Genomic DNA, 18,613 nt, shown 5'->3' with positions numbered 1-18,613 from the left:
GATGATAAGGCTAGTTAAGCGATGCTTGTGTGGTAAAATGATGGGGTGTTTCATGTCATACGCAATGTATGCGTTTCTCAATCTTCCCTTAACTCGCAGGATGCCCTCTTCATCTATGAATGGACACAGATCAAGTATGTTGCTTTTAGTCGAAATAGGTCGACCCTTCTTCAAATCTTGATATTCGTCTTGAAATTCTGTTTTTTGGACCCGCTTGATAATTAAGGCCTTTGTTTCTCTTATTTCCGATAACTGAAGATATTTGCCAGTTTTCCTGTCTTGCTTCTTCGTGATGAATCTTCGGACCCAGGCTAGTACATGCACTAGTTTTGATAACGAACTATATTTGTCAATTAACTGGTCGATGATATTGGCTTCTGTTTCAGTGTTTACGGCGACGTTTTTAACTTGTATAATTTTTTGCTCTTCGTTCGTAGTGTAGGTAATGGTTTTATCTTCACTTTCTGCTTGAAACGTCGGAAGCCAGGTGGGACCTTCCCACCATAAAGTATGTTGTTTTAGTTGTGACGCGGTAAGTCCTCTGCTCGCGCAATCCGAAGGATTCTCTGCCGATTTAACGTAGCGCCAGCACTCGGGGGGGATGACTTCTGTGATTTGTCGCACCCTGTTGGCGACGAATGTATTCCAGCGGCTAGGATCACCTTGTAGCCACCCCAAGACGGCGGTCGAATCCACCCAACCATAGATCTTGATATTATGGTCGGTTAAACATTGTTTTACCTTGATCGTCAGTTTTGCAAGAAGATGGGCTCCACACAATTCTGCTCTTGGTAGCGAGATAGTTTTGCTATTCGGCACCAATCTTGATTTTCCGGCTAGTAGTACAATTTTTGTTTGACCTTCTATATTTATTTTGCAATAGATAGCGCATGCGTAAGCTCGCGGCGTCGCGTCGCTAAATGCATGTAACTCGATATCGCTGACAACGCCGGTACCGATCCATCGTTGTATTTTAAATGTGTTTATATTATTGTTTATATCTTGTTTAATAATTAACCATTCCTTATGCATATCGCTTGGTATCTTGTCATCCCATTTCAGAGGGGTTTTCCACAAAAGTTGGAAAAGCAGCTTCAAGTTGGTGGATATGGGGGTGAGCCAGCCCAAGGGGTCGAATAATTTGGAGATTTCTGATAATAGTTGACGTTTGGTAGTGTCTTGCGGGACGTCCGAAACTATTTCCATTTTTGATTCAAAATGAAATATATCTTGAGAAGGGTCCCATTGGAGTCCTAATGTTTTTCTTGATTCCATTTCTTTAAAGTTGTAGTTGTTTTCATCAGAAGTATCTTGATTGTCTGTTCTGGCCAGGTCTTGGTGATTTGACATCCATTTTCTTAAGTAAAAACCTCCAGACTGTAATAGCTTTTGCAATTCTTGCTGTAATTGCTTGGCTGATGAGACGGAATGGGAACCGTGGAGAAGGTCATCCATGTAGAAGCATTCTTCGAGCGCTTTTGTGGCTTCAGGATAGTTTGACCTTTCGTCATGGGCTAATTGCTTTAAGGTCATCATTGCTAGGAAGGGTGCCGCTTTTTGACCGTAGGAAACTGTTGTTAGTTGGTATTCTTGTAACCTTTCTTGTTGTGAATCTCTCCAGATAATCTTCTGCAAACTCTGATCATCTTGATGTATCCATATCTGCCTAAACATTTTCTCGACGTCGGCGATGTAAGCTACACGGTGCTGTCTCCACTTCAAAATAAGCGATAAAAGGTCCTTTTGAAGGTTAGGTCCTTTGTGCATGATATCGTTGAGGCTGACTCCTGTAGAGGTCTTTGCTGATCCATTGAATACGACTCGAAGAGCTGATGTGCTTGACTCTCTTAAAACGCAATGATGTGGTAAGAAGCACTCAGTCGTATCATGTGCCTCACGTGCCTTATTCAATTGTTTAGTCGGCGATATTGTCATATGACCCATAGATAGGTATTCGCGTATAAATGACTTGTATTGTTGCGCAATATGTTTATTGTTGATGAATTTATATTCCAATTGCCGGAATTGCGCCACAGCTTTACTTTTGGAGTGGCCTAGTTTCTGTAGACCATCTGTTTTCAGAGGAATCCGTACTTGATATCTTCCGTCTGCTAACCTTGTCGTTGTTTCCTTGTAGTATTTGACACACTCATCTTCTTCGTCGGCATCGAGTGTTTGTGTTGGTATATCTTCGATTTCCCAGAATTTCTGGATGTCTTCGATGTCATTTAACACCAAATTGCATTGAAAGCTTTGCGGTACTCTCCCGCATACAATCCATCCCAAGTGAGTCTCTTGTACGACAAGGGATGAATCTTCATGCTTGTACATTCCATGCATTAAAATAGTTGCGTAAACTTCAGCGCCCAATAATATATCGATTTTGTTGTTGATATTATAATTGGAGTCTGCCAGAGATAATGTATCCAAAATATCCCATCTTGGTTTGGGAAAGGTGAAATTGGGTAATTTTCTTGTTACATCCTTCATAATAAAGGCCTCGGTGCTGAAGGAATATTTTTCATCCGATGATAAACAGGTCACATACAGCCTGCCTTTACATGTGCTATCCGTAAGGCCCACTCCTGTGATCACTCCCTTTCTTTGCTGTCGTGGTAACCCTAGTTGTTGAGCGGCGTTTTCAGAAATCAAACACATCTGGGCTCCTGGATCTATTAAGGCCCGCATCGTACAGGGTACTCCATCATTTCCCAGAATCTTGATCATAGCTGTGGCTAAAAGGATATTTGGGTCTTCATAGTCGTCTTCACGTTGTTGTGCCACGTGAGTCCCAAATCCTTGTTGTCGACTTTGATTTCCGACCGTATTTAGCGACGCTGCATTTTGATTGTGAAATGACTCGTGCAAAAGTGTATTATGATACCCGTTGCATTCTTGACACCGTTTAGTAGAATGGCAAGGTTTGCCATTATGATTGTATAAACAATTACTACATAGATTAAGTTTTGTAATTGTTTTTCGTTTAAGTCCTGGAACCATGTTTTTGAACTCAGTACAAAAATATATACCATGATCTTGCTGGCAAACTGGGCACTTGCGCCGGTATTCGAGGCCTGTCTTGCTGGTTGGAGTCTTGTTGCTTGTAAAATACTGATTAAAACGGCTTGATTTGTATTGATTACTTGATGTAGATGGAGTATTGAAACTTGTTCGATTAACAGCAGCTTCTTGCTTGCGCCGTGATGACTCCATAGCGGTAAATTTGCTCTCCAAAAATGACAAAAATTCCTTTAATGATGGTAACTCTCTGGGCTGTTTCAGAGCCGTCATATATTCGTTGTGAGTCTCGGTGTCCAATTTCTGTTGCAATAAATGGACTAATATCGGATCCCAGGTGTCAATGTTGACTCCTAAGTTTTTTATACCGTTTAAACTTTCTATAGTGACGTCATGGAGTCGCTTGACGTGACTTGACGTAGCTTGTTGCATCACAGGAAGGCTTATGACGTTGTTTATGTGAGTCGTAAATATTAGCTTCTTGTTGTTATATCGATGGTTTAGTATTTCCCAACACGTATTATAATTTTCTGAACTGATGGGTAAGTGCTGTATAAGTCTTTCTGGTTCGCCCTTGATCTTGCTCTTCAGAAATTGCATCTTTTGCGCGTTAGATAAACATGGATTACTGTGGATAGCTTCGGTGAATAGATCTTTAAACGAAACCCATTGTTGATAGTGACCATGAAATACGGGGATGTCTAGGCGTGGGGTAGACTTTTCTCTGTGCGACGTTGACCACAACTTGCTGTTAATTAAGTTAATTTGCTTTTTCATTGCTGCATGCTCGTTTTCGTATTTTGTAAAGGTATTCTCGTAGTCTTCATCAGTTCCCCCGAGTTCACTATCTATTTCCCAGTGCAGCGAATCGATGGCAGCCCAGCGAGAGTCCAGAGATTTTATGATATCTTCAAGCTCCCATTTCTCTGCAACACTGTCTAGCTTGATATTAGCCAGTGTTCGGGCTAATGCCTTGAAATTGCTACTTTGCTTGCGTAACATTTCATCTAGCTTGCTGTTATTCCCTTGCGACGTAAACGAGGGTTCGGACTGATTTATCTCGCTTCCGGATGCTGGCAATGTCGTCTTGGCTGCTCCAGGTGGCTGTCTTGGCGTCGGTTTAATGTTGAGAGGGTTAGACTTGATCGGTTCCGTAGGCGCGGACGTTGAGGGGACTGACTTTTGAATTAATTCTCTTGTTTGCATGTAATTGTCATATGTATCGTCATAAAGATTGTTGCAGAAGTAGATGTGATTAGGATTGTCAAACTCACGTAACTTTTCGTCATTGTTGTTGAACTCCTCCCAGTGCAAGTCTAGAGAAGATAGCTTCCTCTTGATGTAATCTTCAGTCTTACGATCTTGGCTATCTTTCTTGAAGTTTATTCTTACTTGTTTGATTGCGGTTTGCAGTTGAATCTGATTTTGATACAGATCCTCCATTCTTGATAATTAGTAATATTGATAAAAAATAACTTGATAATGATAACTTGCTTGTTCTCCTCTCTTGATAAGACGTGTTCACTTTACTTGCTTTCTTGATTGTTCGCGTATGTATATCTGCCTTGTTGCTTAGTTGACCTTGTTGTCTTACTTGATACCTTGATGACTGCTTGCTCACTTGCTGGTTCAATGTTCTTCGTGCACTCCGCTAGATCTTCCTTCTCAACCCAGTCGGTGGAACCCGCTTGTGGGAAGCCAACTGAGTCGAACTGACCTCAAACTAAAGGAGCACAGAAGACGGAACTCGAAGGACCAATAATGTTAGAGTACTTGCTAACTCTAACATTTACTTGATAAATATCTTGATAGTAATTTGGAACACGAAAGACGATTTCTTGAAATAAACTGATTTATTATAACTTGATAGGTGTGCACACTTATAGAGTAGCGAACGTGAATATATTGAATGAATGAATAGGTACTTATTGACTAATTACGAAACCTTTATATAAACAAATGCTGATGGGGCAAATGAACAATATGATGCATGTGCAATTTACTTGTACAAATAGGTATCTACTTGTGAAGTAATTACGAAACTTTTATATAGGTAATATACTTAATGCTGATGGGGCAAATGAACAATGTGATCCATGAGCAATTTACTTATAAGTACTGTTGTACAACTCCTCCTATAGTACCGCCTTGTTTAGATTCCCTCAACAAATCGTTCTGTAGGTAATAGTAGTACGTCGTTATTCAATGGATTAGGAAATAGTTTGCTAACGCCCCTAGATTCATGAGTAACAACGGAGATCAGTGGCTGGTTCTCGAAAACCGGGGGTCACTAGTCTGAGAATTGATTGCCAGTTCAATTAGACCCTTAACATTAACGCTAGCCCTAAGTAAGATTATTAGGTTATGGTTTCACTGGATTACCTGCAGCATAGCAGTGGTTAGAGCTTTGTGAATTACAATCAAGGCGAATGATAATCCAATACGGTTGCATAAAAATGATTTATACTTGATAGCAATGCAAACTTGCAAAGAGCCCCGTTCAAGGTGCAGCGTCGCGCGCTAAACTATGCACTGCGCGTTTCCGAGCGGCCCGTTCAAGGTCCCCGCCGATCTATCGCGCGCATCGTCCTCCCTCCGTCATGCCCATGGCGCGATGCCACGCTTCACGCCTTACCGCACGTCACGCTACGCATCACGTAATGGCATCACAACTTCATAGCATTTGCGAGGGAACTGTACATCGATACGTCAAGTACCAAGCTTCACGCGTCACCGCGCGCCACGCCACACGTCACGTGACCACTGCACAACTTCTGAACAGTTGCAACGGGAACTGTAAATTCACTCCGTGCGGAGGTTCCAGTGTTTATTGTACGTATTAAATGCACTCACGCTTTGCTCACATTTTAAGTCTGGTTAGCTACTACAGAGAAAATATCTTAATAGACTTTTATTATTTTAAGCAAAAGTAAAGGTTTTTCTTGTATCGTTACTTCTCGCTTCAGGGGACGGTTATTACGAAATTTTAAATAAATAAAAAGAAAGTATATGCATATTTACTGCTATGTTCCAGTACAAGGGACGCAAACAGAACAATTTGAATTTTTTTCTTAAGGTGCCCATGTTTTTGATACACCTCATGTTTACGTATTTTTTTAAATAATTTTATGTTTCTTTTCATTTGGCAATGGTATTTGTAACAAAACAGCGAGGCACCCAAAACAATTGTGAAATGGCGTTAAAATAAATAATGGCTGTTCCTAAATCCGTGTTATACTCAATGGTGCGTACCATTTGTTTTCAAAACAATCGTCAAATAGAATGGCTCAGCCGGGGCTGTTCCTAAAATTAATAAATGTTTTAAAAAACGCGAATGTTGTTTCTGTGAGGTTTCATTTCGCTGTTTGCAAAGCGGGCGACAATCGCTACACGGGCTTCACTAAAAACCCGTGTGAAACCGATTAAAAACTGCTAAAAATGCAACCGTTTATTCAGAAAAAGCTATTTCCGAGGAATTAGTGCGCTCCGGCCGGCAAAGGATTTTCTGGCTGAGTGCCCTCGCCCCCGCGCCCGCTTGTCCCGCACCCCGCCCCCCGCGCACAACAGCACGGCATTACAATCGCAAACAACACTCATTCCACGCCCGACGCTGTTCGACACTAAATATTATGTATTGTCAACATTTAATTTGCTTTGCAAATTGAATAGTAGGTATTCGAGTACTAGAGTATTAATACTGGATCCTGTTTATTTATGCAGACCGGGCTTGTGGCGGCACGTTCTCGCTCGACATTCATATCTTGAGGAATTCTTAATATCGTTCCCAGTTTTCAAATGTAAAATATGTTTAAAAAATGTTTGTGTTTTTGTAATAGTGCAGTAGGTCGGCTGATTTATAGTCTTTACTACTAAAAGCTACCTACTGAACGTCAAGCTAAATTTTCTGTATGTAAGGGGATACTCATGTTTAGCCTTTAGCCCGATTCAGATTTAATAACTTGTTACGGTTTTGATTTTATTTTGATACGACCTTGCATCACCACCAATACGCGTGAGAGATACGCTGATTGGTGGAAGCGAAGTGAAGGGAAAGTCGTACGTGAGATACACGCCAATTACCAACGTATCACAACCAGTTTAAATCCTAAGAAGTTGTTCAATCTGAATGGGGTTCCTTGACTCCGAATCCTTGAACCTTAAAGTTCAACCTTTACGTGTTGAGAAACCGAAGTAAATCATCCAAGGCCAATACTGTAATAGGTGGTGTTATTTCTACTCCAGCAATGGGTTCTCCTAATCCTGGCCGCGGCCACTAAAGCTCCGGCACGCGCAGCACACATTTAACATAATTTACTGACGCCGGCTGCCGGTTGTTTAGGTTGGACACGACGTGAAATTAAAGTACTGTTCACTGGCAATGGGTCAACCTTATCACAGGGACTTAAGGTCCATCATTTATGACTGTTGTTGTTAGAGCGACAGCAGTCGCCGTCAAATTGATATTTATGGAGCGGCGTGCTTGCGCTTGCCTCGAGAGCTTCTAGATGTAGAGTAGTTAGCGATTTTAAACCTTATTTAAAGGAGAAAAGTTTTCATACTAGTTAGTGTGTTGCTTATAGTATGATGCTCCAAACGGTACTTATGGAAAAAACATTTAATAGCTGATAGACGTTTTGGTGTCTCTTATTCTTTTGTTACTTGTGTGCGCTGCTGAAGGGAGTCGTGTATCGACCTATCGACGGTTCCGGGGCAATCTGTCGAGTCCTACACTAGATCGGACGATAATGGAGTCTTATGGTGCATAGCGAAGAGTCTCGACCAACATGGTGACTGGATCCAGGGTCGGATGCAGAAGACGATAATCTTGGATTAATTATGTAATTTATTTTTAGTACAATCATAAAGAGTGAGCGCGGAACCGCTGGCCTCCGGTGCCCAGGGCTGGGATCGAACCAGGCCACTGCCTCAACCACTAAATCCACTTGGTACAAAGACATTAATCCTTATCATGTCCATATCACATGATATTATACCAGACCATGACACGCTAACAGAGTTCTATTCGACTGAGATCTGGCGAGTTTCCAATTTTGTGGCATCTGGCTGATATCAATGACGTACGTATAACGACCATCTTAAATTTCCAATAGGATGTGATTTAGGCCGTAACAGATTATGTGCTTAGCAGTAGACGTGGTTACGTTCATGAAATTTTTACCCGAACTGAGAGGATTTACGTATTTATACGAGTATATACATGAAAGTCTTTTACAGTCTTAAATTTCACAAGCTACGTTTGTGCATAAAATAAATATTCTGTCTCACACAGCTAAACTGTGGAATGAACTATCGCCCGACGTATTTCCCGGGCCGATACGACCTACAAACATTCATGAAAACTAATCAGCTTTAATACTAATGCCTTAACTCGAGTATTAATGTTTAGCTTCAATGTCAAGGGAGTTAGGCCATGTCAGGCGTGGCTCACTCCGCGATTTCGTCGCTTTGATACATCAGTTCAGACTATTAATTTCAGTGTCTACATCTAGCATCGAGTAGCGGAACTATCAGTACTGCTACTTGACAATAGATGTAGCACCGACCAAAAAATCTTATCTCAACAGCATAAGACTTTCCGATCGGTGCTACATCTATTGTCGAGTAGCAGTACTGATAGTTCCGCTACTCGATGCTAGATGCTAATAGTCTTTTTGGTACTGAAACTGATGTATGGAGTCGGCAATCTATTTATTTTTTTCTCTATGGCTACAGGTAGCTAAAAGTACATCCGTTCCACACCAATTTTGGTGGCTAGCCATAAGCCGCGCGTGGCGCTGTCGCCACCTAGCGGCCATATCTGTCCATCGTGACAGACGCGTTTTGCTAGAGAGTGAGTCTTCTGTACCTTAGTACTATTATTTATTCTGTGGCCATGTGCAGAACATTTTGACCACCTCATTCGCTTAACCAGTTCTGCTACTAAAATTAAATATTAACGGCACTGTTTAGCTACACACTACTTAGCCCATGATTCAATATACATTACAAATGCGTAAGGGTCATTCTCACAAAAAACACCATCAAGAAAAGTTGTCCATTCCATGCGTACGAGGGTCGACCTCACAAAAAGTAAATTTACTGCTTCTTTTCTTACAATTCCAGCGAACGGTACATGGTTTTATTGTATTTGGACATAAAGCTATTTAGAGAATTGGGCAATAAAGAAGTGAGGGACGAGGGTGCGGAGGTAATTAGGGAGAGATACACTTGTGTGAGACACTATCTCGATGTACTAAGGAATATAATGGGCAGCTTTTGATGGTCCAAACAGCAACACTCTTAACGGTCCATCGGTGGGCCGTATGCCTTTTGTAATAAGGTTTACGGACTATCACAGTTAGCAGTGGGGGCGATGGTATAGGATGGTTTTTTATACAATGTCACACAACACATTAACGTATGGTTTTCATAGTGTTTAGGCAATGGGGTGAAACTAGACCTTTCGGGCGCTCTCGGCTCAGCCTTGCTACGAGCAATAAAATGATTAGGGTTGGCAAAACTTGACGTTCCTTTGCGTGCACAACCACAAATAAGATTTACAATTTGGAAGACAGTTAAAGATTTTGCCTACTGCTACTACTTTCGGAAAATTCCCAAGCATTACGACAATACAATCCAAACATCCAAACAAGGATGAATTGGATGACAATGCAAAAACGAGTTGTGGTATAAATTGTGTACAATTACTGCATCCAAGGTGTTAAAATTTTAAAGTAGTTAAATATTTAATGAGATACGATCTTTTTTATAGATATGTGACACTTTATTGTTACTGGAGTCATGAAACAAAGCTTTTTTTAAATCTACATATTTTAAAAAAGCCTTTATCAATGAGACATGTCGGCTCCGTTGGGCCTCTACATGACAGAGTATCAATAAGTGTTTCCTACTAGATATGATAAAAACTGTACACGAATTGAATTGCAACGCTGTTGGACCCACCACACAACTCGTCATTATCAAAATCGCCTCAAAAGTTTTAATTCTTCCTTTTGGCTTTGCCGTGGACGGCTAAAAAGCGTTTAAGTAAGAAATTCATTTTGACTATAATGCGGGTAAGATTTCAATCAGCTGTTGGCAGCGATTGCCATTCTTCTAGCGCCGAGTGCAGCCGAACTATTAGCCGACAATCGACTATTAAACGTGCGAGAGCCACGCGGTATAAGTAAGGTACAATCGCGTCTGTTATTTTATTCAGACAAAGTTATTTATCTTTATGTCTAAAAAATCTAAAATGTCAGAATCTTTTCTTTCAAGTTAACAATAAAATCTAACAATTGCAGTGACATTTCCTCTTCCAACAATTTGGTACCTTTCTTATGGGTATTTGCCGAAGGATTGCAAAATACGACTGTAGGTACATATACCTACACATACCAAGATAATAATAGTTATTTATCATACAAGTGCGAACTCGTGTCGATTTATACCTTCCTTCGGTCGTGTTTTAAAATTCGCCATTCGTCGCGAATTACCTATTCGCACGTGTATCGTACAAAGTTTTACAGAACATAAATGGCCTGGTGTCGTAATATGTTAATGTAGCACCAGATGTACTTACTGTAAACAATATTATTACTCGCCATTTATAAAAAACAATATTGAGGCCTCTCTGTTGACATCGTGATATTACGCCATACGATTAAATCAATAAAATGAACAACGTCTCAAATTCTTCTTAAATTAACAATTAACAGATGAGTCTAGAAATTCCTAATACCGGATCTCAGAGCATAAAGGCTCAGCGCCGCCTCTGATCAGCTCCTGAATAATATAAATGAACGATAAAAGGTTTTTGTCGGTCCCGAGTGGCGGCGGCGCTAATTTCAGCGCGCATTGTGCTGCCGCGCGGAGCTGTCTGCATTTATATCTTAAAACTCAGACTCTACATATATAGTAGTATAGGCTATTATCTATTGAGACAAATTGACAAGTTATATAACAAATTGTGCCTCTCTAACAAGTTGATATTTGACAATTTAGTGACTACTAAACACATGAGATCTGCAAATAGAAAATGTTAAAAAATGTACAATGGTACGTGGAGCAAAATGTCTAGATATAGATTGTCTGCAATGTAACGCTGAATGCAGCGCACCTACGGCGGATCCCAACAGTTCTATCCGTAGTACTAATTACATCAATGTCACTTAAAATATTTTCAACCGGAACAGAGTTGCATTTATTTTATTTGAATCGATTTCAAACGGCCGTTGACTCTAACGCCCTTCGTATGCTGTTAGTGCTGCCGCGCACGCGTCGCAGCAAGCAGAGGGGCTACCGCGAAAACCGAAATTCGCAAATTTCGGGGATCATTCTCTTTTACTTTAATGAAAGCGTAATTAGAGTGACAGAGAACAATGCCTGCATTGGAAACTACGATTTTCGCGGTTATAGCCCAGTACTGCGGCAGCCTTAACAGCAGCAGTAGCTGGATTGCAACGGCAACAAACGGTAACTTTTGCCCGAGAATGTCTCGTTTATTATATCTCGCAGTTAAATGGCAGAGTGACCGCGATGTTGCGTCACAACTTCGATAATTGTCTCCCGCGATAGCGAGATTAAACTTATTAAACTATGACGGCCGGACGCCGGACCGGCGAGCCCGGAGGCCGGACACAGGTAATCAATGCTCCCATCAGCCGGCCGGAGAGGGCGAATTTACTGGGCCCGTTCGTTCAGTACTGTGCTTGTCAGGCCAATTCGAACGTACACTGATCAGAATGATATCCTGGCTTCCTAGCCAAGTGACAATCGTAGATAGAAAACCCCAATCGAAAGCGAAATAATGAGTGGAAATAATCACGTGACTTTTCGTAGAATGCCACTAGGGCATCTCGGCTAGGCCCCTTGAATGAGGTATTTTAAAGTGCTTCTCGCTCGCGCCAATATAATTTATGTGCGGACAAGTACGTTCGCATTGGCCTGTGTCACTCGATCTTAGATGCCCACACGGCGATTGCGGATAGCGGTGACTATGTTATTAACTTATTACGCCTACTGCTTTTGGCAGGTAGATAATAATGTTTCTACTAACCACAAACTACATGGAGGCAAGTGCGTGTGTGAGCACCTTAATTACCTGTCTTTTGCAGGCTACAAAATATTGAAACGCAATGACAATCACATAAGAACAATCATATTTGAACAATTGAACATTCATTAAAAGCACAATCCCTGCTAGTATTATAAATGCGAAAGTATAACTCTTTCTGTATTTTATCTCTTTACGCTTATAGACCGCTGCATCGATTTAAAATGAAAATAAAAATGTTATGGGGATAGTTTGAGGCTCGGTACAGGACGTCGGACAGTTTTTAGGTAGCAGACAAAGTTGCGGGCAGAAGCTAACCCATTATCCGTTATAAATGCGAAAGTAAGTAGAATATGTACTTATCTTACCTACATATTGAATTATATAGTGAAAACTGAAAAAAACTTCTATAAAATTGACAGATCATATCCATAACACACCCAGATCAAATATTCATAACCTATTATGGCTATTATTGCAATCAAAATACGCCTTCTGTTTAATACTGATGGATGTACTGCACTATATTGCTGGCATAAGCTGATTTAATCAAGTTAATTGACCGCCTAACAGATGTCAGCGCGTCATCCGCCCCGTCACGTCAGTTCAGAGCCATAAACATAATATGATTATACGAGACATCTGCCAATCTCTTCCACCCTGGGAAAATATAAGCATGTCTGCTCTTTCCCTTGTACCCCCGTTCCCTCGCGCTGAAGGAGGGATTCATTGCTCCACATCTATAAATGGTCACTTTATAACTTTATCAAGAAGAACCGACTTCCTCAAACAGTTTGCAGTCACTTTACAGTCTTATCAGCAGTTCTACTTTACGAAATGATGTTTTCCGAAAGCAGATTCATGAGTACTTATAAAAAAAAACCGGCCAAGTGCGAGTCGGACTCGCGTTCCAAGGGTTCCGTCCATTAAGTCCGACTCACGCTTGACTGCACATTTCTAATAGGTTTTCCTGTCATCTATAGGTAAAGAACTATTTTGTGTATTTTTTTCAAAATTTTTGACCCAGTAGTTTTGGAGATAAGGGGGGGGGGGAATGGTCATTTTTTGCCTATTTTCTTGAATAACTGCTAAACTATTTGATTGATAAACTATTATCCTAAAATTATAAAAAAAAATATTTGAGATTCTTACAACGAGCTCTTTCATTTGATATGTAACATGGTATACTTAGCTTGAAAAACTTAATTTTTTATTTTTTCTCATTTACCCCCCAAAAATGGCCTCCATATTTAAAATTCATTTATTTACGTTACACGTCCATCTTTGGGTCATAAACTTACATATGTGTGCCTAATTTCAACTTAATTGGTCCAGTAGTTTCGGAGAAAATAGGCTGTGACAGACGGACGGAGAGACAGACAGACACACGAGTGATCCTATTAGGGTTCCGTTTTTTTCTTTTGAGGTACGGAACCCTAAAAGCGAAATCACTGTAAGTGTACCTGGTAGTATTTTAAAAGCTCCTCGATTTCACTGATGACGTAGGGATCAACGACCTTTACCCTTTAAAAAAACAATTTTTGAATTTCGTGAGTTTCCGAGTAATCGGTGAATAGGTATAGTTAGGTATACGCTAAGTTAATATTCCGAAGAAATGAGAAAGAAGTTTGTTTTTAAAGTCGGTAAAACGCCCAATCTAAATAAATGTTACAAGATCAAAATTATATGGAGCGCGATACTCTTCTTATTTACTCTTCTTGAGCAAAACAGCCTACTGCTTACTTATCCTTTCATAAATCAGTCGTTATTATAAGGGTTCGGTTGTCGACAAAAAGTTTGGGGTCGCGGCTTAGTCGAGAAATTATCTCGTGTTTTAAAGGCAAATAACTTGGCGCGGAGTTGGCGCGGCGCGGTGCGGCGTGCGTTTCTCGGGTCGGGGAATGAGCGGAGTTTGCATCGGCGGATTCGGCGTTGCGGATTTTAGCATTATTTACTTCGCGCCTCCTGCCTTGCGGCTTGTGCCGCGAATCTTAGAACGCTTTCCATGCTATCGACATATGATTCATAATCCATACTATATCCATACTAATATTATAAATGCGAAAGTGTGTCTGTCTGTCTGTCTGTTACCTCTTCACGCTTAAGCCGCTGAACCGATTTAGTTGAAATTTGGCATAGAGACACTTTCGGAACACAGTTCGGAAAAGGACATAAGATACTTATTTTTATCCCAGAACTTACCCCTCAAGGGGGTGAAAAGGGGGGTGGAACTTTGTATGGGAAATCAATAACCGCTGAACCGATTTAGATGAAACTTGGTATGCGGATAGTATGAGGTGTGGGAAGGGATATAGAATAGTAGTAGTGTAAAAAAGCGGCCAAGTGCGAGTCGGACTCGCCCATGAAGGGTTCCGTATTTAGGCGATTTATGACGTATAAAAAAAAACTACTTACTAGATCTCGTTCAAACCAATTTTCGGTGGAAGTTTACATGGTAATGTACATCATATATTTTTTTTAGTTTTATCATTCTCTTATTTTAGAAGTTACAGGGGGGGGGGGACACACATTTTACCACTTTGGAAGTGTCTCTCGCGCAAACTATCCAGTTTAGAAAAAAATGATATTGGAAACCTCAATATCATTTTTGAAGACCTATCCATAGACACGTATGGGTTTGATGAAAAAAAAATTTTTGAGTTTCAGTTCGAAGTATGGGGAACCCCAAAAATGTATTGTTTGTTTTCTATTTTTGTGTGAAAATCTTAATGCGGTTCACAGAATACATCTACTTACCAAGTTTCAACAGTATAGTTCTTATAGTTTCGGAGAAAAGTGGCTGTGACATACGGACGGACAGACAGACGGACAGACGGACAGACAGACAGACAGACATGACGAATCTATAAGGGTTCCGTTTTTTGCCATTTGGCTACGGAACCCTAAAAATGGGGTGGAGTTTATAGAGTGCACCAATTTGGGGATTAAAAGAAGGATGAATCAAAAGCAGATTTTCTTAAAAAGTAATTAAGGTACCCAAATTACTTATTCCACGCAAATGAAGTCGCGGCAAAAGCTAGTAATATATAATATTATAAATGCGAATGTGTGTTTGTCCGTCTGTCTGTCTGTTACCTCTTCACGCTTAAACCGCTGAACCGATTTAGTGAGTCCCGGGGAAGGACATAGGATACTTTTTATCTCAGAACTCACCCTTTAAGGGGGTGAAAAGGGGGGTGGAAATTTGTATGGGCAATCAATAACCGCTGAACCGATTTAGTTGAAATTTTGTTGTTGAAAACAGATTTGTTCGAAAAGTAAGGTACCCAAATTACTTATTCCACGCAGACGAAGTCGCGGGCAAAAGCAAGTATGTATATAAAAGTTAAGAAAAAACATAAAACGAATTATATTTAACTTGTAGCCGCCCCACGAAACAAAACTTGCCAAGACAAATGCAATTTTGATGTATACATTTAAAAATTTTATTGAACTACAACACTTCAGGTAAAAAACATTTCAGAATCAGAATAGCCATTTATTAAGTTAACACATGCTTAGTATATTGTTTTTCTACTCCAGCACTTAAATGTGTCAATTAAATGACTGACAGTGATATCTAAAGCAATGTCATTTGAATGCTTTGTCTATAGGCTCATAAGATGACTGCTAGCAGTCATCTTATGAGTATAATACAACTGCTTTATTTTTTTTAAAGATACAAGTTCCGATCATCTTGATTGAAAGAGGTATGTTTTCATTTACAATAATAACTCTTTTTTTTTTTAAATAATAACTCAATTTTTTTTAAATAATAACTCTTTTTTTTTAATAATAACTCTTTGTTTTTAATAATTACCTTTTTTTATTATTCCTTTTTTTTTTTTTTTTTTTTTTTTTTTTTTTTTTTTTTTTTTTTTTTTTTTGCTGCAGCTGTCATAGAAAAAGTAATGTATGCAACAGCTCATAATTGGTTCTTAAAATTCGCGGGTCTTTTTTTACAAAACTCGACTACGTCTCGTTTTGTAACTTCGACCCTTGAATTTTAAGAACCCTTATTATATCACTGTTGCATAAACTACTATTATAGTACCTACTTACATTCAAATCAATGATTATATTAAGTATATTTATATTTAACGAAATAATTCTTCGTCTTGCACCTAATGGGGTATGGTCGTAAGTCGTAACCAATTAACAAATCTACCTATGTCTTCTTCAGTCATTTGTTTTTGTAGTTTCGTACGTATTCTTAGCCTTGCGTCCCAAAAGAGACGTCTGAAAACACTCTCACGCTGCGTTGTACGAGTAGGTATAAAACCTGCGTCGTCTGTGACACATTAACAATTCCACACTAATTAACGGTCTTTATAGTCCACGCGCGTGTTTGTAACTTGATTGTTCATAGCTTTGTGCATTGCAGATCAATGCTCGCGCTACTACAAAAGTACAAACACAGAACATGTGAATATTGAATGTGTTACGAAACATATAGACAAATTGATACACATTTACAACTACAAGAGTGTAAGAAAAAGGTCATAGAATGGTTAAAAACCTTACCCAATAACGAAATTGAAGCTATCATGTAATAAATACTAGAGAATATACATAAAAACACAAGTGTGTTTAGAGAATATACATATAAACACACGCGTGTTTATATGTATATTCTCTAGTACTTATTAAACAGCAGGTGTGTGTAATATGTACACACCTACTGTGTGTACATACACACACCTATATAAAGTGACCTAACTTGAAAGTAACTTGGTTTGAAAATGTGATGTGTACTGTAACTGTACCCCAAACTTTTTCATACACTTTTCGTCGGGTAATTGCACAAATCTCTGATTTGACATTTTGCTAGGACATCAGTTAGCCGCGACCACGACCAGTGAAACATTATGTGTCGAAAAGTCGGTAAATAAAGGTAACAAAATAAAATTCGCGGTAGACCCGTTTATAAATGTGAGTTAATATATGTGTTCAAATCGCGAAAGTTTTAAATATTATAACTTGAAAGTGACCTCTACTTTTTCTATTTAAGTGGCTTTCAATAACTAGGGATATACCTACGTACAGATGTAAGTATCCGTCAGATCCATCTGGCAGCACTCCTAGCACATGATTGGCGCGACAGTATCTCGCGGCGAGATAGACTACCCATCCCTCCTTTATTAATATAGTTAGAAAAAGACGGGTAGTCTATCTCGCCGCGAGATACTGTCGCGCCAATCATGTGCTAGGAGTGCTGATATGTGTCTGACGAAGATCTGTCCGCTGATTTTGTTACTATGTATATCACTTCCAAACTTCATGCTGGGAGTAGGCATATGTCAAACATTTAAGTTTGTACTTTATAGAAAAACAGAGCAACAGAGATGTAGGGTACCTACTTAGTATAATTACACAAAATAGCCTTTTCATGATGAAATTTTCATTCCCATAAAATGTATATTGATAATTAAGTGGAGATGTTCCATCGCCGGGCGCTGGCGGCTCCGATTATGACTTAAAACATTCATTGGCATTCAGCGCGGATGAATAATTGTGTTTGTGCGCGAATAATTTAGAGACCTTTTCCCAATCATGGCTCGCGCCGGGCCAAGTTAAATATTAGTAGAACGTTTAGAGCCCCCCGAGCAACACAAACACCGCGCTTGGCAACAGGCCTTTTACAAGCAGGCTAATTGTGGAACGTGCTCGACGCAGGCTCATGCCGGTTCCTATAAAACTGAATCTTGTCTAATAGGTCCACCAAGACAATCGTTTTGATATTCCTATGAGAATATGAAATTTATATAGACGCTACCATACTTTGTCACTGCTAAGTCGATACCTAGACCTACCTATAATTATATTTAGCTTATTAGGTGGACTCTGTTTAATTTGTAAATGTTTATGGGTTAATACACATTTTGACGATCAAAAGTAAAATTAAATTAAAATATTAATCTCAGCTAGGAAGCCTTACGGAAGATTTGTGTTTCTAACTGTTGACACTACTTACATATTTATACTTCCTCCCTCGAGAGTAAAACCACTCCTCTATTTCACTTAGTTTTACTCGAAACGTCCGTTTTAAACCGCAATAGGTATCTCGTGAGACAAAGTTTAGTAGATAATTGTGTCAGGCCCCGAGTGCAGCCGGTTCTCTCACGGTTGACACCACACTTCCTCGTCTACCGGAACTCGTCGATAAATAATGGTGTCAAAAACTACCAACTCCCGCGTTCTAAACTTCACCAATTTATGTGTGCATTTTGTTAAGATTCTCGACTCGGCTGGTAATATTAGTGCGGGAAAAATAATAAAATATCTACCATTTTAAAGTAACTTTACCTCCCTAGTGCCATAAAACGGAAAAGTTAGAAGTTAGATGTAAGCAGTCAGTGTACGCAAGGAAGACAATTCTTATGTTCTTTTAAGACTTGTAATTGCCTATTGTTTTGGCAAATGACGACGCAGTTCCACAAAGGACGCCTTGCGTCAGTAAGACTAGCTACATTTTAAGCCTGCATGTGAGCTAGTTTGACTGCTAGAATAAAATAAAACATGAGAACACAGAATATAAAC

The sequence above is a fragment of the Cydia amplana genome, chromosome 7 (genome assembly GCF_948474715.1).
Source record: "Cydia amplana chromosome 7, ilCydAmpl1.1, whole genome shotgun sequence".
Lineage (NCBI taxonomy): Eukaryota > Metazoa > Arthropoda > Insecta > Lepidoptera > Tortricidae > Cydia > Cydia amplana.
Note: the sequence above shows the minus strand (reverse complement) of the source record.